The sequence below is a fragment of the Chiloscyllium plagiosum genome, unplaced genomic scaffold (assembly GCF_037043375.1).
Source record: "Chiloscyllium plagiosum isolate Xiang-an unplaced genomic scaffold, Cpla_swu_hap1 HiC_scaffold_10, whole genome shotgun sequence".
Classification (NCBI taxonomy): domain Eukaryota; kingdom Metazoa; phylum Chordata; class Chondrichthyes; order Orectolobiformes; family Hemiscylliidae; genus Chiloscyllium; species Chiloscyllium plagiosum.
The window spans coordinates 5,299,542-5,321,904 of NW_028270148.1; the positions used below are offsets into that span (position 1 = coordinate 5,299,542).

General features: G+C 43.8%; 1 long non-coding RNA gene across 1 annotated transcript in view; it reads left to right on the top strand.

Annotated features, from left to right (window-relative positions):
* The window catches only part of LOC122552558 (uncharacterized), a 30,407-nt gene extending 9,111 nt beyond the window's left edge, over window positions 1-21,296 (top strand). Inside the window, exons 2-3 of the long non-coding RNA XR_015758334.1 lie at window positions 7,568-7,689; window positions 20,970-21,296. This is a non-coding gene — a long non-coding RNA (uncharacterized LOC122552558). The remainder of the gene's footprint in view (window positions 1-7,567; window positions 7,690-20,969) is intronic.
* The last annotated feature ends 1,067 nt before the right edge of the window (window positions 21,297-22,363 follow it).

Below are 22,363 nucleotides of genomic sequence, written 5' to 3' on the forward strand. Positions count from 1 at the left end.
TGTTTCACCCTCATATCCCTTCCTTGCCTCAGTGGGACAAACCTGACCAGAACTCACAGCAATTACTTTTGGACAACATCCACACTGCTGCCATGCATTTCCATGAGAATATCTGTTCCCAATTTAGGTGCACCAGATCCTGTCTGATAGCATTGTAATTTCCTCCTTCCCCTAGTTCAGTGCTTTCCCATACCATGTGCATTTATCTCTCTCCATGACCATAGTAAAGGTCATGGAGTTGTGTTCACTATCACTGAAACGCTCTCCCACTGAAAGACCTGAAACTTGGCATGGTTCGTTACCAAGCACCAAATCGAATATGGCCTCTCTTCTCGTCAGCCTATCTGCATATTGTGTCAGGGAACCCTTCCTGGACATACCTGGCAAAAACTGTTCCATCCAATCTATTTGAACTAACAAGGTTCCAATCAATATTAGAGAATTTAAAGTTACCAATGACAATATCCCTGTTACTTGTGTACCTTTCCAAACTCTACTTCTCAACCTGCTCCTCCATGTCTCAGTTGCTGTAGAAAATTCCTAATAAAGTGACTGCTCCTTTCTTGTTTCTGACTCCCAACCATAATGACTCATTAGACAAACCCTCCTCGACAACTCACCTTTGTGCATAGAACATAGAACAATACAGCACAGAACAGGCCCTTCGGCCACGATGTTGTGCCGAACATTTGTCCTAGCTTAAGCACCCATCCATGTACCTATCCAATTGCCGCTTAAAGGTCACCAAAGATTCTGACTCTACCACTCCCACAGGCAGTGCATTCCATGCCCCCACCACTGTCTGGGTAAAGAACCCACCCCTGACATCTCCCCTATACCTTCCACACTTCACCTTAAATTTATGTCCCTTTGTAACACTCTGTTGTACCCGGGGAAAAAGTTTCTGACTGTCTACTCTATCTATTCCCCTGATCATCTTATAAACCTCTATCAAGTCACCCCTCATCCTTCGCCGTTCCAACGAGAAAAGGCCTAGCACTCTCAACCTATCCTCGTATGACCTATTCTCCATTCCAGGCAACATCCTGGTAAATCTTCTCTGCACCCTCTCCAAAGGTTCCACATCTTTCCTAAAGTGAGGCGACCAGAACTGCACACAGTACTCCAAATGTGGCCTAACCAAAGTCCTGTACAGTTGCAACATCACTTCACGAGTCTTGAATTCAATCCCTCTACTAATGAACGCTAATACACCATAGGCCTTCTTACAAGCTCTATCCACCCTGAGTGGCAACTTTCAAAGATCTATGAACATAGACCCCAAGATCCCCCTGTTCCTCCACCTCACTAAGAACCCTACCGTTAACCCTGTATTCCGCATTCTTATTTGTCTTTCAAAAATGGACAACCTCACACTTGGCAGGGTTGAACTTCATCTGCCACTCCTCAGCCCAGCTCTGCATCATATCTAAGTCCCTTTGCAGCCGACAACAGCCCTCCTCACTATCCACAACTCCACCAATCTTCGTATCATCTGCAAATTTACTGACCCACCTTTCGACTCCCTCATCCACGTCATTAATAAAAATTATAAACAGCAGAGGACCCAGAACTGATCCCTGTGGAACTCCATTGTAACTGGGCTCCAGGCTGAATATTTACCAATAACCACCACTCTCTGACTTCGACCGGTTAGCCAGTTTTCTATCCAATTGGCCAAATTTCCCTCTATCCCATGCCTCCTGACTTTCCACATAAGCCTACCATAGGGAACCTTATCAAATGACTTACTAAAATCCATGTATACTACATCCACTGCTCTACCCTCATCCACATGCTTGGTCACCTCCTCAAAGAATTCAATAAGACTTGTAAGGCAAGACCTACCCTTCACAAATCCGTGCTGGCTGTCCCTAATCAAGCAGTGTCTTTCCAGATACTCATAAATCCTATCCCTCAGTACCCTTTCCATTACTTTACCTACCACCGAAGTAAGACTAACTGGCCTGTAGTTCCTGGGGTTATCCCTATTCCCTTTTTTGAACAGGGTCACAACATTCACCACTCTCCAGTTCCCTGGTACCACCCCCGTTGACAGTGAAGACGAAAAGATCATTGCCAACGGTCCTGCAATTTCCTCTCTTGCTTCCCACATAATCCTAGGATATATCCCGTCAGGCCCGGGGGACTTGTCTATCCTCAAGTTGTTCAAAATGTCCAACACATCTTCCTTCCTAACAAGTATCTCCTCTAGCTTACCAGTCCGTTTCACACTCTCCTCTTCAACAATATGGTCCCTCTCGTTCGTAAATACTGAAGAAAAGTACTCATTCAAGATCTCTCCTATCTCTTCCGACTCAATACACAGTCTCCCACTACTGTCCTTGATCGGACCTACCCTCATTCTCGTCATTCTCATGTTTCTCACATACGCATAAAATGCCTTTGGGTTATCCTTGATCCTATCCGCCAAAGATTTTTCATGCCCTCTCTTAGCTCTCCTAATCCCTTTCTTCAGGTCCCTTCTGGCTATCCTGTATCCCTCCACTGCTCTGTCTGAACCCTGTTACCTCAACCTTATGTAAGCCTCCTTCTTCCTCTTTACAAGACAGTCAACCTCCCTCGTCAACCAAGGTTCCTTGACACGACCATTTCTTTCCTGCTTGACAGGAACATACATATCAAGGACACGTCGTATCTGTTCCTTGAAAAAGTTCCACATTTCCACGACATCCTTCCCTGACAGCCTATGCTCCCAACTTATCCTCCTCAGATCCTGTCTTACAGCATCGTAATTACCCTTCCCCCAAATGTAAAACCTAACCTGTTGCACGCACCTATCTCTTTCCATAACCAAGGTGAAAGTCACAGAATTGTGGTCACCATCACCAAAATGTTCACCCACTAACAAGCCCATCACTTGTCTCGGTTCATTACCGAGTACCAAATCCAATATAGCCTCCCCTCTGGTCGGACAATCTACATAGTGAGTTAGAAAAGCTTCCTGGACACACTGCGCAAACACCGCCCCATCCAATCTACTTGATCTAAAGAGCTTCCAATCAATATTTGGGAAGTTGAAATCACCCATGACTACTACCCTGTGGCTTCTACACCTTTCCAAAATCTGTTTCCCAATCTGTTTCTCCACATCTCTGCTGCTATTGGGGGGCCTATAGTAAACACCCAACAAGGTGACTGCACCTTTCCTATTTCTGACTTCAGCCCATACTACGTCCAAAGGCAAATCCCTCTTGAACTGCCTTTCTGCAGCCGTTATACCATTTCTAATTAGCAACGCCACCCCCCTCCTTTTTTTCCCACCCTCCCTAATCTTACTGAAACATCTGTAACCAGGAACCTCTAACAACCATTCCTGTCCCTCTTCTATCCACGTTTGTATAGAAGAATGGCCACAACATTGTAGTCCCAGGTACCGATCCATGTCTTAAGTTCACCCACCTTATTTCTGATACTCCTTGCATTGAAGTATACGCACTTGAACCCGCAAGTGTATCCGCAAGTATTCCCTGTCAGTGCTACCTTCTTCACAGCCTCCCTACATTCTTGGACATCTAGACAAACAGCTAGCCTACTTGCTGGACTATAAGTCCGGATCCCATCCCCCTGCCAAATTAGTTTAAACCCCACCGAAGAGTGCTAGCAAACCTACCCCGCCAGGATATTGGTGCCCTTCTGGTTCAGGTGCAACCCGTCCTGCTTGTACAGGTCCCACCTTCCCCAGAATGCAGTCCAATTGTCCAAATACCTGAAGCCCTCCCTCCTACACCATCCTTGCAGCCATGTTTTCAACTGCACTCTCTCCCTATTCCTTGCCTCACTGTCACGTGGCACTGGCAACAACCCAGAGATGACGACTCTGTCTGTCCTAGCTTTTCGCTTCCAGCCTAACTCCATGAGCTCTTGAATGACCTCCCCACCCCTCTTCCTATCTATGTCGTTGGTGCCAATGTGCACCACGACTTCTGGCTGCACACCCTCCCCCTTAAGGATTCTGAAGACACGGTCCGAGACGTCTCGGATCCTGGCACCCGGGAGGCAACAAACCATCCGAGAGTCTCGCCTATGTCCACAGAACAGCCTGTCCATCCCTCTAACTAGAGAGTCTCCTATAACTAGCGCTCTCCACCTCTCCCCCTTTCCCTTCTGAGTCTCAGAGCCAGACCTCGTGCCACAGACCCGGTCACTGCAGCTTACCCCTGCTAGGCCGTCCCCCTCAACAGTATCCAAAGCGGTATACTTATTGTTTAGGGGAACGACCACAGGGGATCCCTGCACTGCTTGCTTCCTCCCCTTCCCACCTCTAACTGTTACCCAGCTACCCAGGGAGAGTGCAGCGGTGATACTCTCCCTGATTAGCAATGCCACCCCTCCACCTCTTTTATCTAATGACACAGCTGGTTCACAGGTCAGAGAGCTACCTGCAGGGAATGGACAGCCAGTGGATACAAAGGAAACTGAACGACTGCCGGACACATAAAGATAATTTACCACATGATCACTTGGATAAGAAAAATCAAAATCTGCTGTGGTTTGCAAAATTCAAATTAATTTTGAATGAATCAATGATATTAAGAACTGGTAAGAAGTGGGTTTTATCATTAAGTTGCTGGACTGACTGTATTTGAATACAGCTCAGTAACAGTTTCTGGGTTCAGGTAACTATGTGCCTTCACAGATCAAAAGGAGAGCAGCGAAGCAAAATTGTCAAACTGACTGAAAACAGTGAAAAAAAAATCCATTAGTTCTGATAAAAAGAGAAGAAATCTTTAAGCAGGATCAGCTACACGATTTCTTCCTCTCAGTCAGTAAAAGACAAGGAAAAATACAATGTTTTCAATGTCAGGATTTCAAACTATTTCCCATCAGAATTTGAAATATGGTCAGAAGATCTCCCATCAATATATAACTTCCAGGAATCATCCTCATTGACAATAAATTGAAGGAACTCTGAGAAGCCAGCACATTCTACCACCTGATGTGAGTTCCTAGACCTCCAGCATGGTTGCTCTTTTAGCTTTATTTAAAAACAGCCTGAACCAATTCTGCAGAGCTGTGTTGATTGTCTGTAAATGAGTGTATGTTTGAGATTAATGGGATATGGTTTTATCCCAGCTAGAAATGTAGTTGCTAATGTTATGAAGTCGAAGGCATACACTGTAACCTTAAGAGAGAGTGAATGATGTTCTGAACTGACACCTCACGAGCACCTGTGTGATGTGACTAGATGGCAATCTCACAGTGTACTGGAGCATTGTCAATATGTAACATTTAGCTGTGAAATGGATACCTGAGTTGGTTGCTGTTTTGACAACAATTCAAATTTAATCTATCAGTTTAAACTATGCCGCAGAATTCTAAAACCAAATCGAGTTTGAATTTATTGTTTTGCCAACATCGAACCAATAAAATGATCTGATATTAGGGATATAAAAATGCAGACATTTTGAAAATTAGAGACAGAGCAACTGCCATTGAGAGAGAGAGCAAAGAAGTTTGGAAACACTCTCTATCAAAGTTACCTTTTCATATGAAACATATTTGAGTAAAAAGAAAGAAGGTGACTCAGGTAGATCTTTAGCCAGAAGAAGACAGATACCAACAATGACAGTGGCTGTATGATTTTGAAATTAAGTTGATGCAATTTTAATAAGTGTCTTATTGGGACAGAATATTGATACAGATTTGGAGGCAGAAAATAAGCAGTTAAGAGAAAGGGGAGCAGAGAGTTGTGAATAGTTACTATTTAATGTTCACTTTTAGATTAAAGAATATATTGATTTTATTTTCTTTGAATACTGGAATTTGGGAGTTTTCTGTCACTCATATTTTAACAGATTAAGATGAACTTTTCTGGGAATTTAGTTTAATTAACAGAGGGGTTCATCACTGTGTCGTAAAACTCTTCATATTTTCTGCTTGTTAAACCATCAGTCTTGATCATAACAAATAAATAATTTTTGAGATCATTAATTAAACTGCTTTGCTTTTAAACTTTGGATCAGAATACAGAAGAGAGACAAATTGGCTGTATTGTTGATTCAGTAACGCATTTAGTACGGCTCTTGGTTAATTGGGACTCAATTACGAGTGCATTCCCCACATTAGATTCTAAATGCTGTCATGTGAGATGTGTGGTTTCTCTGTGATTTTGATATTATTTAGTTTTGAATTTGGATTTTGAAATGGTGCAAAAGTAGATTTGCATCAATGGTGGGATTTAAAGATCAAACTATCAATATTTCTGAAGTTATGATTTCTTTTCACAAAAATATCTGACAGAGACAGTTCTTGGAGTTTTGTCAACCCATATAGGTTTGATAGAGAAGGGTACTCTCTCTAATGTCTGTGTTATGCAAAGAGGTCCTATTGGGATCTGTAAAGTATTGTATTTTATTGTGTGTTTCTCAGTCTTTAAAATAGTGTTTTATGTATATAGCGTGGTTCATTATATACTTTTTCAGTTCTACTTACACAAAAAAACACTTCATGAAAATCACAAAAAAACCTTTTCCTCCTGTTGAACCCAAGTCTGCTGCATTGTGTGTTTCTTTTTCAGTGAAACACCCGCTAGTTTTATATAAAAAAGAATCCAAACCAGATTTCAGTCTGGAATCAAACTTGTCCAATACTAACATCAACTGGAACCATAATAACACCAATCAAAGTGATTGGGACTGTTCCCCTTGGAGAAGGAAATGCTGAAAAGAGATTTGATTGAAATGGCTCATCCATCCAGGGGGCCATTCTATTCTTAAATGATAACAAAAACATCCTGGGCCAGAGAGGGATGGTGGAATTGTGTGGGGCAGGCACTTTGGAAGCTGTTGCAAGACACATGAATTTGAGAAACTGGGTTCTAGTTCTGGGAGCAGTTCTTGGGCACATGGTGATACAGGATCAGTTTGTAATTAAGAATCCTCAGTACCAGGCATACCCAGTCCCAGTGAATACTCAGGGTACAGTGTACATGGCAGTAGGAGGATTGTAAAGAGTCAGACTCAGGGAAAGGTGATCATTCCAAGCAAAGCAGTGAGAAGGATGGCGAGGGATTGAGGGATATTTCCAGAAGATGCTGCAGTTTCTGACCAATAAGTGGGTTACCAGATAGGACTGGGGTCAGGGAGAAGAGACTGGGAAATGTGAGGAACTTGGAGCATCTGGTGTGGGAGGGGGTGGTACACCAAAATTATGAAAGTTATTTAATTAAATAAACATGGTTGGTTTGATCTGCTCCAGCTTCACTGATTCAATCTTTAACCAGATCCGTATTGAAGACAGAACGTGTTCCCTTTGAACAACTGGCAGCACATTGTAAACTGGAGAAATGATTCTTACATTCTTGATGTTTTTCCCCTAAAGGTGCATCTGGTCCAGTCCCTCTCCAGTCTCTGATAGTGGAACGTGTCACCGAGGGTCACACTGCCCAGTTAGAGTGCATCATGAGGAATGCCACAGTGACACATACTGATATTCACTGGTACAGACAAGAACCAGGGAGTCACGTGAAGCTGTTATCCATATGTGAAAAAAAGAATTCTACACAATGGTGCCTAGGGCTCACTAATCGAATCTGGTTTTCCAGAGACCCCTCCAGGAACAGCGCCCTTCTGACCATCACAAACGTACAGCCCAATGACACTGGGGTCTATTACTGCTCAGTGCAGGGAGGGATCTATGGGAGTGGAAGTCTGCTCTTTGTAAACAGTAAGTAACATTTACATGACAATTTCCTCCAGCAATAACCTCTTTCCCAATGGATGAATTGAAGATAAGTTTCTAATCAAGACGTTTAAGGAACTGTTTTATAGTGAACACAGGAATGGATTCACTGTGGAGAGGAAGCTGAGCTCAGATTCAGTAATTTCCCAAAATTGCCCCTCTCTGGGTTTAGCCTCAGGAGATATCTGTGTGGGTTAGTAGAGTGGGTTAGTAGAGTGGGTTAGTGGGCTGTTTGCTGAGCTGAAGATGATGTTTCAACTTCATGGTGTCCTCATGTTAGACAGACATTTGGAGAGAGTGGAAACAGTCTTGGGAAATTTGGAGGAGGTGGAGGGACTGTGCAGTGATGGGGGAGATGGAAATGTTGAGCAGGTTTCTGATGGTGAAATGATGATAATGAGGTGCTCAGGAATGGGGCCTGGGGACAGCACAGAGATAATCAGAGTCTGGAGGAGAAACCACTGGTGCTGGGAGGAAGCTGATGAACAGAACAGTCAGAGGGGAACACAGAGAGAGCAGCGCCAGGAACTGCAATGTGTGTCTGAGACCTTCCAACAGAAAGTGGACTCAATGTTTCTCAAAGGATTGGAGAGCCAAGATAGTATTCTGGATTAGTGGTGCTGGAAAAGCACAGCAGTTCAGGCAGCATCCAAGGAGCATTAAAATCGATGTTTTGGGCAAAAGCCTTTCCTAATGAAGGGCGTTTGCCCGAAACGTCGATTTTACTGCTCCTCGGATGCTGCCTGAGCTGCTGTGCTTTTCCAGCACCACTAATCCAGTATCTGGTTCCCAACATCTGCAGTCATTGTTTTTACTGAGCTGAGATAGTAGGTGCATGTAGAGACAGTGAGTTGCACAGTCACACCCAGTTGTGATGCTGATCAGTGGAGTCTCAGTGTTGGGGCAGAGAGTGAATCTGGATTCCAGGATCTGGAACAGGGAGTGGGCAGGAGTTGGCTCCCCTTTGCAAGAGGCAAGAGGCAGTTGGATGGTTGGTCTGGATTGTGGGGACAGAGGGACTCTGTGTGGTGCTGCTGGTTGGCCTGGAAAGGAGCATTGATGATGTGAGGGGCTCCGTGCTCACATTTTCCCTTTTACAGGCAGTCAGTGATTTGGATCAAATTTCTGATATTTTGTTGAGTTTGTTGAGAAATAGTTTTCTCGATATGAAATAATACTGATTGAGATAAATAAAGTGTCCATCCGTGATAATGGGGGATGGTTCACTAGGATCAGCTGACAAACAGGGTATTAGTGTCCAGTGTTTCAGTCTCATTAGTGGTGGTAGGGGTAGGGGAGGGTGGGGCATCATAGTGCTGGTGGGCATGGGGTGGTAGGGGTAGGGGGAGGGGAAATGATGGAGGAATTGGTGCAGTATCCTGCTCTCAACAACATAGGACATGGGACAGTCCAGCACAGCAACAGGCCCTTCAGCCCATCAAGTCTCTGCCAATCATGATGCCATTCTAAATGAATCCCATCTGCCCACACATGGTCCATATCTCTCTATTCCCTCCCTGTAAATGTGTCTGTCTCAATGCCTCTTAAGTGCTGCTGTTGAATCTATTTCTATCACCTCCCCTGGCAGTGCAGTCCAGGCACCTACCACCTTCTGCGTCATCAACTTCACTCCAACATCTTCTTGAAAGATTTTACCCCTTTCACCTTAAACCTACGTCCCCTTGTATTTGACATTTACACCCTGAGAAAAAAACACTCTCACTATCCATCCTATCCATGCCTCTCATAGTTTTATAAACTTCAACAAGGTTGTCCCTCAGCCTCTGATTCTCTCATGAAAACAATCCAAGTTTGACCACCCTGTCCTTATAGACTCCAATCCAGGCAACATCCTAGTCATCCTCTTTTGCACCCTCTCCAATATCTCCTCATCTTTCCAATAGTGTGGTGACTAGAACGTCACACAGTACTCCAAATATGGCTGAACTAAAGTGCTATACAGCTGGAAATTGACATGCCAAATTTCATCCTCAATGCACCATCCAATGCAGCCAAGCATGCCATCTGCCTTCTTTACCATCTTATCCACTTGTGTTGCCACTTTCAGGGAGCTATGAACTTGCATCCCAAGATTATTTTGGATATCAATACTCCTGCGAGTCTTGCCATTTATTTATTCTTTCTTCTTGCATTTGACCTCCCAAAATGTATCACCTCACACTTGCCATTTCTCCACCCAACATCCCAACCAATCAAAATCCCACTGTAACCTTTGACAACCTTCCTCACTATCCACAACTCCACCAATTTTGTGTCAGCTGCAAACTTACTGAAACATCTAAAATAGGAGGAGGAGTAGGCCATTCAGCCCCTTGAGCCTGCACTACTATGCAAAACGATTGTAGCGGATCATACAATCTCAGTATCCCATTCATGCTTTATCTCCAGACCCTTTGATCCCTTTAGCTGAAGGGGCCACATCCAGCTCCTTCTTGAATATACCTGTCCCCAAGACTTCCTGTGGAAGAGAATTCCACGGGTTCACAAGTCTTAGTGAAGAAATGCTTCCTCATCTTTGTTCTGAATGGTTTACCCCTTATTCTAAGACTGTGACCCCTAACTCTGAAATTCCCCAATATTGAGAATATTCTTCCTGCATCTAGTCTGTCCAGCCCCATCAGGAATTTGTATGTTTCGATGAGATCCCCCTCATTAATCTAAATTCCAGCGAGTACATCCTAATCGATCCAGTCTTTCCTCATATGTCAGTCCTGCCATCCCAGGAATCCATCCAATGAACCTTCACTGGACTCCCTCAATAGCAACAATGTCCTTCCTCAGACTAGGAGAACAAAACTGCACACAATACTCAGGGCATGGCCTCACCAAAACCCTGTATAACTGCAGCAAGACATCCTTACTCCGATACTCCAGTCCTCTCACTATGAAGGCCAGCACGCCATTAGCTTTCCTCACTGCCTGCTGCATCTGCATGACAACCTTCAGCGATTCTTCCACCATGACACCCAGGTCTCATTGCGCCTCACCTTTTCCTAAACTGCCATCATTCAGTTAATAATCAGCCTTCCTGTTTTTGGGACCAGTGTGGATAGCCTCACATGTACCCACATTATATTACATTTGCCAAGTATTTGCCCACTCAGTCAGTCTGTCCAAATTACCCTGTCAACTCTTAGCATTCTCCTCACAGCACACCCTGCCACCCAGCTTAGCGTCGTCTGCAAAATCGGAGATATTGCATTCAGTTCCTTTGTTCAAATCGTTAATGTATATCGAGAACAGTTGGCATCCCAACACTGAACCTTGCCATAGCCCACTCATCACTGCATGCCACTCAGAAAAGGACCTGCTTCTTCCAATTCGCTGCTTCTTGTCTGCCAATCAGTTCACTATCCATATAAATACATTACCTCCGATACTATGGGCTTTAATTTTCCTGACTAATCTCATGTCTGGAATCTTTTCGGAATCGTTTGACAGTCCAGACACACAACATTTACTGCTTCACCCTTATCCACTCCATTGGTCACATCCTCAATAAAAAGTGCAGAAGATTTGTCAAGCATGATTTCCCTTTAATGAGTCCATGCTTACTCAGACCGATTTTGTAACCACTTCCCAAATGCCTAGTTATTATATGATTAATGACTAACACCAGCATTTTCCCCACCACTAATGTCAGGCTAATCTGCCTACAATTCCCCATTTTCTCTCTCCCTCCTTTTTTAAAGAATGGGGTTACATTAGCTACTAGGTAAAAACAATGACTGCAGATGCTGGAAACCAGATTCTGGATTAGTCGTGCTGGAAGAGCACAGCAGTTCAGGCAGCATCCAAGGATCAGTGAAATCGATGTTTCGGGCAAAAGCTCTTCATCAGAAATACAGGCAGAGAGCCTCAAGGGTGGAGAGATAAGTGAGAGGGAGGGGGGGTGGGGGGTGGAGAAAGTAGCATAGAGTACAATAGGTGAGTGAGGGAGGGGATGAAGGTGATAGGTTGCGGGGGCAGGGTGGAGTGGATAGGTGGAAAAGAAGATAGTCAAGTAGGACAAGTCAGGACAAGTCATGGGGGCAGTGCTGAGCTGAAAGTTTGGAACTGGGGTGAGGTGGGGGAAGGGGAAATGAGGAAGCTGTTGAAGTCCACATTAATGTCCTGGGGTTGAAGTGTTCCGAGGCGGAAGATGAGGCATTCTTCCTCCAGGAGTCTGGTGGTGAGGGAGCGGCGGTGAAGGAGACCCAGGATCTCCATGTCCTCAGCAGAGTGGGAGGGGGAGCTGAAATGTTGGACCACAGGGCGGTGTGGTTGATTGGTGCGGGTGTCCTGGAGATGTTCCCTAAAGCGCTCTGCTAGGAGGCGCACAGTCTCCCCAATGTAGAGGAGACCACATCGGGAGCAACTGATACAATAAATGATATTGGTGGATGTGCAGGTAAAACTTTGATGGTGGTGGGGTCTGTTTGGAGGTGGCGGAAATGTTGGCGGATGATTTGGTTTATGCGAAGGTTGGTAGGGTGGAAGGTGTGCACCAGAAGCGTTCTGTCCTTGTTACGGTTGGAGGGGTGAGGTCTGAGGGTGGAGGTGCGGGATGTGGACGAGATGCATTGGAGGGCATCTTTAACCACATAGGAAGGGAAATTGAGGTCTCTAAAGAAGGAGGTCATCTGGTGTGTTCTGTGGTGGAACTGGCCCTTCTGGGAGCAGATCTGGCAGAGGCGGAGGAATTGGGAATACGGGATGGCATTTTTGCAAGAGGTAGGGTGGGAAGAGATGTCATCCAGGTAGCTGTGGGAGTTGTTGGGTTTGTAAAAAATGTCGGTGTCAAATCAGTCGTCATTAATGGAAAAGGAGAGGTCCAGGAAGTGGAGGGAGAAGTCAGAGATGGTCCAGGTAAAATTACATTACACTAGCTACTGTCCATTCCATTGGAACTCTTCAACAATGCATCTGTTATTTTTAGGGTCACTTGCTTAAGTACTCTGGGATCCAAAGCATCAGGCCCGAGGGACCTATCAAGTTTTAATTCCATCAATTTCCCAACACCATTTCCTGACTAATAAGGATTTCCTTCAGTTCCTCCTTCATTCTTGACCCTCTGTTTCTTAGCATTTCCTGAAGGAAGGTTCAAAGTATTTGATCAACTGAGAAAGAAAAACAAAAAGAACTCCAGCTGCTGCAAATCAGAAACAAAAACAGAAGTTGCTGGAAAAGCTCAGCAGGTCCGGCAGCATCTGTGCATAGAAATCAAAGTTTAGGCTCAGGTCCAGTGAGAACTGTTCTGAGAAATGATCACCAGACCCAATTCTCTGCTCAGATGTTGCCAGACCTGCTGAGTTTTTCCAATAACCTCTGTTTTTATATTTGTTTAACTGGTCCACCATCTTTTTGTTGCTCATTTTGAATTCACCTGATTCTAACTATAAGGGATCTACATTTCTCTCACCAGTCTTTTGCTGTTGACATATCTATAGAAGCTTTTACAGTCAGAAACTATGTCTGCCGCAGGCTTACCTTCATATTCTATTTTCCCTTTCCAAATTAAAACCTTTGTCCTCCTCTGCTGAATTTTAAATTTCTGCCAGTCTTCAGGTTTACTGCTTTATCTGGTGAAGTTATATATCTCACCTTTGGACTTAACACAGTTCATGATTCCCCGTGTTAGCCCTGGAATCACCTTCTCTGTTTTAATCTTATACCTGGCAGGGGTATACAATTGTTGAAATTCATCCACGTAATCTTTATTGTCTGCCATTACCTATCCACCATCAGCCCAATAAGTATCCTTGGCCAGCTTATCCTTGGTAATGTATGTCTCATGCCATCAAAGTTAACTTTCTTTAAGTTCAGGGCTCTAGTTTCAGATTTAATTATGTCACTCTCTACCTTAATAAAGAATTATGTCATGTTATGGTCACTCTTCCCTCAAGGATCTCACACCACAATGTTGCTAATCAATTTTATCGCATTACACAACATCCAGTCTACAATGGCTTGCTCTCTAGTTAGTTCCTCGACATATTGTTTGAGGAAACTATTCCTCATACATTTCAGGAAATCCTCCTCCATCACATTGCTACCAGTTTGCTTCATCAATGACTCTCCCTCTCTCGTAAGATCAGAAGTGGGTATGTTCACTGATGATTGCACAATGTTCAGCACCATTCACAACTCCTCAGATACTGTCCATGTTCAAATGCCTCAAGATCCAGACTTGGGCTAACAAGTGGCAAATAACCTATGTGCCACACAATTGCCAGACTATGACCATCGCGAATAAGAGACAATATAACCACCACCTCCTTGACATTCAATGGTGTTACCATCATTGAATCCCCCACTCTCAACATCCTGGGAATGATCATTGACCAGAAACTCAACTGGACTCACCATATAAACACAGTGGCTACAAGAGCAGGTCAGAAGCTAGGGTGCTGCGGCGAGTAACTCATCTCCTGACTCCTCAAAGCCTGTATATCACTGCAAGATGTAAGTCAGGAGTGTGATGGAATACTCCCCACTTGCCTGAATGAATGCAATACCAACAAAACTCAAGAAACTTGTCACCATCCAGGATACAGCACCCACTTGATTGGCACTACATCCACAACCATCTATTCCCTCCAATATCGACACTCAGTAACAGCAGTGTGTACTATCTACAAGATGCACTGCGGAAATTCATTAAAGATCCTCACACAGCATCTTCCTAATCCAGGACCATTTCCATCCAGAAGGACAAGGGCAGCAGAGTATGGGAATATCACCATCTACAATTTTCCCTCCAAGACACTCACCATTCTGACTTCGAAATATATCACTGTTCTCTTAGTGTCGCTTGGGCCAAAATGTTGGAATTCCCTCCATAATGGCATTGTGGGTCAACCGACAGCAGTTGACTGCAGCAGTTCAAGAAGGCAGCTCACCCCCACCTTCTCAAGGGCAACTAAGGATGGGCAATAAATGCTGGCCAGCCAGTGATGGTCACCTCCCACAAATGAACAAAAAAAACTTGACCTAGTGTCAACCATGCCTCTCACCCATGCAATGGTCCTGAGATTCTAAGTGAGTACATTGCATCAGTATTCTATGAAAGCTTCAAAGCATTTATGATGAGATTAGATTTCCTACAGTACATAAACAGGCCTTTTGGTCCAACAAGTCCACACCGACCCTCTGAAGACTAACGCACCCAGACCCATTCCCCTACCCAACATTTACCCATGACTAATATACCTAACACTATGGGCCAATTCACATGACCTGCACATCTTCGGATTGTGGGAGAAAACTGGAGTGTCTAGAGGAATCCCACGCAGACAAGGGGAGAACGTGCAAACTCCACACAGACAGTCACCCAAAGCTGGAACAGAACCTGGGTCCCTGGTGTTGTAGTGCTAACCACTGAACCACCATGCCACCCTCAAAGCTTTCAAGCTCTTTTGGAAACATTCTCTTTAACTTGAGCACAAATTATCACAGTGGTTTTGAATTATCCAAATGTTCCCATGTTAGAAATTCTTTAGACTATGTCCCCCTACACCAGATTAGGTTGATCAAACCACACACGCTTGCAAGAGTAGCATTAGTTCACTTGGCATTTAATTTCAAATAATTCAATGTCAGGAATTTTGCCTTCCCTCTTGATTTCAGACAACGGGAATGAAAAGTGGTTTTCTTATGCCCACTTTCGGTATACCTCAGGTACAGGTGTTTGAATAACTGCTTTCGAACCAAGCACATATAATTTGAGTTTGCTGGACCATTTGTGGATGCATTATGAATACCATTTTGGGTCAGAGTCCATCACTTTAATTTCCAAATATTTCATTTTTCCTGAAACATGTCCCCAAGGCTATTGAACGATGAGAAACAGCACCCCCCCTTCCATCTTCAGAGCTCACACACATGCATACACCCCACCCCACCCTCCCATGGTTTGTTATAAGTGACTAGCATCTCAGAGGGTTCTTGTATTGCAAAAGACATGTGAAACTTTTCTCACGTTGTCCCCATGCTTGACACATGAACACGATGCATGTTCAATCACTTTGAGTGGGTATTCACACTGATTGAAAATGCAGAGCCCATGAAAGGATTGACATCGTCAATGTGTAACCAGGTCCAGGATTCACCTTACCATTCCCAAGAATACAAGGGAGTTGCTAGCGGTAATTATTGTCCTTGTTGGCACTCTGGGCACTGCTCAACAATGTGGCTGTGTCTGCATCCAATCCTGGCCACCAGACATTACATTCCACCACATTTTCATTTTGGACACCCCTGAGTGACCCTGGTGGAGATCAGCCAGTATCTGGCGGTAACCTTTGCTCAGTCAAATCACTCCTGCTCCCTACAGTAATCTGCCATCCTCTAAGATAATCACGGCTCAACTGGTCCAGAAACTGGTTCGGTTCAGATTGTGATTCCCCTTTGACCTCCCCAACAACACCAGCTGTTTTAGTTTAGCCAGGGTCATATCCCTCTGTGCCCACAGCCAGGTCTTGTCAGCAGTGACCAGAAGGGTGTCCAGAAAGTTTACAATTAGAGTGGATGTTCCAGCAGCAGCATCACCGATGGATTAATCTGATTGCAGGAGGGGGCTCAAGGCATCACATTTACTACTTGGCCTTCTGGATAGTTTTCTCTCACCAAGTTCCCCTTTATTTACACATGTTTAGTACATGACACTGATCCAGCTCCCTCAGAGCCAGGTCTCAGAGTGAACAGAACCCCTGACACTCCTGTTTATACCTGTCAGCCAGGGCTTCCTGATTGGACCAGATTAACAGCTCCAATCAAGGAACACATATTCCTTGAGGTCTACCTGGCTGACCCCATTACAATCACCACATAGAGCCCCACCATTAAGTGTATAGGTCCTGCTCTGGTTTGCCTTACCAATATGTAACACCTCACATTTGTCTAAATTGAACCCCATCTGCTAATTCTTGGCCCATTTGCTCATCTGATCAAGGCCCCACTGGATTCTAAGATAACCTTCTTAACTGTCCACTCTAACATTTATTTTGGTGTCATCTGCAAACTTCCTAACCATACCTCCTACATTCACAACCAAATCATTTATATAAATGATGAAATGCAATGGGTCTGGCACTGATCCATGTGGACCAATGCTGGACATAGGCCTCCAGTCTGAAAAGCACCCCTCCACCACCACTCTCTGTCTCCTCCCTTCCAGCCAAGTTTGTGTCTAATTTGCAAGCTCCCCCAGATCCCATGTGATGTCACTTTACTAACTAATCTACCATACAAATCCTGCCTTAGTACGAGCTGACTGAATTTATTCCATTCAAGGTCTGCTTTCTGATCCACAATGAGGGACATCATCACAAATCCTCCCTCTGAATTATCTTCGCCTTCCAGGAGAATTTCAGCAAGCCTTTAATTTGTTTGTGATGTCACATCAACCCTTACTGATGGATTTTCTTTACCCATCGCTCAGTCACATCATTCCCACACACGATGGATAGATTTCAGAAATCTGTTCCTGGAAGTGTTCTGTTTCTTGAACATAAGAACCGGGAGCATGAGTAGGCCTACCACTTACCATAAGTCCCAATTCATAACCATTAATTCATTTTCGGTTCAAAGATCTATCTATCTAGCTTTCAAAACATTCAATAAGGAACTTCCCACTAGGCTGGGAATTCCACAGATTCCCAACCCTCTGCATGAAGAGGTTCTTCCTTGATTTAATCCTAAATTTTCTCCCCCTTATTTTGAGGTTATGCCCTCTTGTCCTAGTTTCACCCGCCAATGGAAATATCCTCTCTACTTCTATCCTATCTATTTTCTTAATAATTTTATGTTTCTATAAGATTCCCCCTCCTTCTTCTAAATTCAATGAATATAATCCCAGTCTACTCAGTCTCTCCTCATAAGCCATCCCCCTCAATTCCTGAATCAGCTCAGTGTTTTGCATCTTCTTTCATCCCAGTACATCCTTTAAACCTCCTTTGGACATTTTATATTTGTGGGTAAAGCAGCGACCTTCGTCCAGCCAAGCCATTTCACAGAAGTGAGTCTACGTTTATTCCACCATGGATGAAAGAGTGTGGGTGTTGGCGTACGTGTGTGATGGGGAATTATTTGTGGGGATGGTCAGAGGATATTGATGAGAAATATGCAATTGATCCAGGGGATTTACTGAGATATGAATAACATCATGGAAAGTTGGGCAGTGAAGGGGAGAATACAGTGTGAGGTGGTACCAATGGAAAGCGTCTTGTTCCAGGGATAAATGAGAGGAAGAGAAATGTTGAGGATCAAGCTAATGAAGTTGATTGTTTGGGAGAAACATGCTGCCAGCACTTTCTTGATTTGGGGAAAAAGGATGTGCCAATATTCCACGTTGTGAGACGGATGGCAAGTGGGCTGAGAAATGGGAAATTGAGTTTAATATTGGTAAGTGTGAGGTCTTGCATTTGTGGAAGTCAAATCATGTTTGGAGATTCATGATGAATGGTAGGACCTTACGAAGTGTAGTGGAATAGAGGGACCTTGGAGTTCAGGTCCACAGTTCTCTGAAAGCTGACTCACAGTCGGACAGGGCAATGAAGAAGGCTTTTGGCCCACTTGCCTTCATCAGTCAAGGCAGTGAATGTCAAAGTTGGGAAGTTCTGTTGCAGTTGTACAGGATGTTGGTGAGGCCGCACTTGGTGTATTGTGTTCAGTTTTGGTCACCTTTCTTCAGGAAGGATGTTATTAAACTAGAAAGAGTGCAGAAGAAATTTACAAGGATATTGTCAGGACTCAAGGGACAGAGTGATCGGGATAAGTTCGACAAGCTTGGAGTTTTTCCTTTCGAACGTAGGAGATTGAGGGTGAGTGGTATCGAAATGTATCAGTGTGCATGGACATTTTGGTTGGCATGGAACCATTTGGACTGAAGGATCTGTCTCTGTGCTGTAGGACTTACTGATTCTATGATACTATGTTTATGATTGGTTTAGACAAGGTGTCTCGGAGCTGGTATATGAAGTATGTGTGTGTATGTGTGTGTGTGTGTGTGTGAGAAGCTGGACCCTGGGTCTCTGAGAAGCCAATGGACAAAGGGGTACACAGGGTTGTTAGTAGTCAGGTGATTACTAGTGTCAATAAAACTGAGAGATGATGTGTACATGGCAGTGAAACAATTGTGAGGATTCAGGGTCAGGTTCTGAGGAGGGCAGTGTCTGTCTGATCATGAGAATGGATATTGTAATAAGATAAGACAGTAAAATACAGGAATGGAAGTCGGTCATATGGCCCATCTAGCCTGCTCCATTATTCCATAGGATCATGGCTGATCTGATAATCCTCAAACCCATTTTCCTGCCTTTTCCCCATGACCCTTGACTCTATTACTAATTAAATCTTTGTTCATCTCAGCCTTAAATATCCTTAATGACTCAGCCATGACAACCCTCTGTGGGAAAGAATTCCACAGATTCACAAACTTCTGAGAGAAGAAATTCCTTTCATCTCTGTTCAAAATGTGCGACCCGATATTCTGAGAACATATCGTTGATTCTGAGACTCTCCCACAAGGGGAAACTACTCTCTGTATCTTCTCTTCAATATCTTATCTGTCTCACGAAGTTCTTCTCACATTCTCCTAAACCCAGATGAGCACAGGCCTGGGTTTAGGAGAATTCCAGCTCTGGTCTAACTAGTGCCTTGTATCATTATAACAAAGTCTCCCTAGTTTTATCCTCCATTCCCTTTAAAATAAAGGCCAACATTCCATCTTCCCTCCTTACTCCCTGCTGATCTTGGACGCTAGCTCTCGGTAATTCATACACACTCTCCAACCCTACCAATCCCTCTGTGCTGAGCTGCCAAGCAGTCTTTCCCCTCATGGGAGGCAATAGCCAAGTTGGATCATCATTAGATTATTAATCTAGAGACCTAGAGCATGTTCTGGGACTCCATATTCAAATCCCTTCATGGAAAATGTTGGAATTTTAATTCCTTAAAAACGTGGAATTAAACATCTGATAATGACCATGAAATGATTGATGGGGAACACCCACATGATTTACTGCCATCCTTACTGGTTTGACCTACATGTGACTCCAGACTCACAGCAAAGGAGCCGATTCTTAACTGCAATCTGAGCAATTATGGATGGGTAATAAATGCTGGCTTTGTCGCAATGTTCACATCTTGAATGAAGAAAAGAAATCATATTCTTCCTATTGAAGTACAAGACAATGTATTACCCACAATACATTTCATCTGCCAACATTGTACCCACTCACTGAACCTGTCTATAGCTCTGCGTAGACTCTTTGAGTGATTCTCACCACTTGCCTTCCCATTTATTTTTGTGCCATCCACAAACTTTGCTGCAGTCAATTTACTTTCCTCATCTAGTCATTAATATCAATTGTCAATAATTGTGGCCCACTGAGCCCTGTGGCACTCTACAAATTATATGTGGGCACTGTGAAATGAACTACTTTATCCCAACTCTCTGTCATTGTTTATTTCACCAATCTTCTGTCCATACTACCTCCAAAACCAAGGACTCTCATCTTGTGAAGTAGCCTCATGTGTGGTGCTTATCAAAAGCGATTTGGAAATCCAAACACATTACATCAACTGGATCCCCTTTGTTTAACCTGCTTCTTAACCCATCAAAGAGTTCCAGTAAAATGGTCTGTCATTACTTATCCTTTGTGATGCCATGCTGACTCTGCTGATTGATGTTATACATTTGTAAATGTTCTGCCGATATCATCACCATTATCACTATCATTAGTTTTGTTGCTATTGCTGGGGGTGAGCTGCATTCCTGACCCACTGCAGTCCATGTCCTGCACATACAGCCACAATGCTCTGAGGGAGAGAATTCCAGCATTTTGACCCAGTGGCACTGAATGAATAGTGATATATTTTCAAGTCAGAATGGTGAGTGACTTGGAGGGGATCTTGCAGGGGGTGGAGTTCCCATGTATCTGCTGCCCTTGCCCCTCCAGATGGAAGTGAATGTGGGTTTTGACCATGCTGCAGAAGACATTGACGTGTCCAAAATGTCAATGAGATTTTCAACAGAATTAAGAAATATTATTTCATACTCTGTTTATTTAATTATTTCTGCTTATGTTGGCAGATTTTATTTGATATGAATCAGTCACAAATGCAGCTCCATGGATTAATATAACAACATGTTCTCTCTATTTCACTGAAAACTCTTAACATCCTTTCAGATCCTTTCAATATGACAGTACAGAGAATCTGGTCTTGTGGGAATAAACGCTTTGTTATCTTTATCTTTAAAGGTACCAATGGTCCAGTCCTTCTCCAGTCTCCGAGCCTGGATCGTGTCACCAAGGGTCAGACTGCCCAGTTGCAGTGCACCATGAGGAACACCACAGTGACACACACTGATGTTCACTGGTACCGGCTGTCCCCAGAGCATATTATGGAGTGGGTTTTAACACATCCAGGAAATGTATCCACACAATGGAGCCCAGAATTCACTGAGCGATTCCAGCCTTTCAGAGACTCCTCCAATAACAGGTTCATTCTGAACATCACTGACGTGCAGCCCAATGACACTGGGGTCTATTACTGCTCAGTCTGGGAATGGATCTATGGAAGTGGAAGCCAACTCATTGTAGACAGTAAGTAGTCTTTACATGACAATCACCTCCATCTATAACCTCTTGCCAATGAATGAATTGGAGATCAGTTTGTGATCAAGAAGATTGAGGAGGTGATGGAGAGTGATCTCCGCGACGGATTCACTGTGGGGAGGAAGCTGAGCTCAGGTTCAATGTTGTTGGGGGTGGGGAGAAAGGGGATATTTTTGTAACAATATGGAGGAGTTTGTGGGAGATGTGAAATTTTAACCTGGAGATTGAGTGATATTAATTCCATTCAACTTACAAGAGTGTCAGTGTCATTGATCTGGATGTGCAGAATCAGGGAGATTGCTCTGTGAGGTGCCACATCTGCAGGGGAATCTCCCAGGGATTGGGAATGAACCATAAAGCACAAAGTGACATCTCTCTCCGTTGGAGTGACAACTGGTTTGATCCAGGTTAAAGGGAACCATTTCACATCGGGCACAGGGAAAGCAGAGACACTCACTCTCCATGAGCTCCCACAGCTGACACTAGGATTGAAGCTGAGATGTTGATATTATTCTACCTACATTATACTCCAGCCATCTGAGCCACCTGACTGGGGAAGAGTACCATAATATTCTGGGAGTTCTCAACAAAATTAGATGGAGCTTTGTGTTGAATGTTGCTGAGCGTCTGCTTTCAGTCCCCATCCTGGCTCAGGATGGGCTTTCTCTTTTACTTCTCCTATTAGGGGAGAGGGGGCAGCCAATAGCCGATCAGATGTAATGCAGAGAGATGTGAGGATATTCAGATTGGGTGGAGAAATGAGAGCAGTAGAGTCAATTTTATTGAAAAGATCAATTCTAACAGGTTTGCAGTAGCAGACAAAGCTGGGAGTATACTATTTCATTGAAAAAAAAAGTCATGAAATGTTCAGGAAACATTTTGTAAAGTTCTGTAGTAAAAATAAAGTACTGATTTCGCACAATTCACATGAAACTGAAGAAATTATGAGATGTCAGCACATTCTGACTTCTTGTTGCACTGGGATGGTCTTTCTTTCAAGCTTTTTTTTCAACAAACAGCATGAACTATTTATGCAG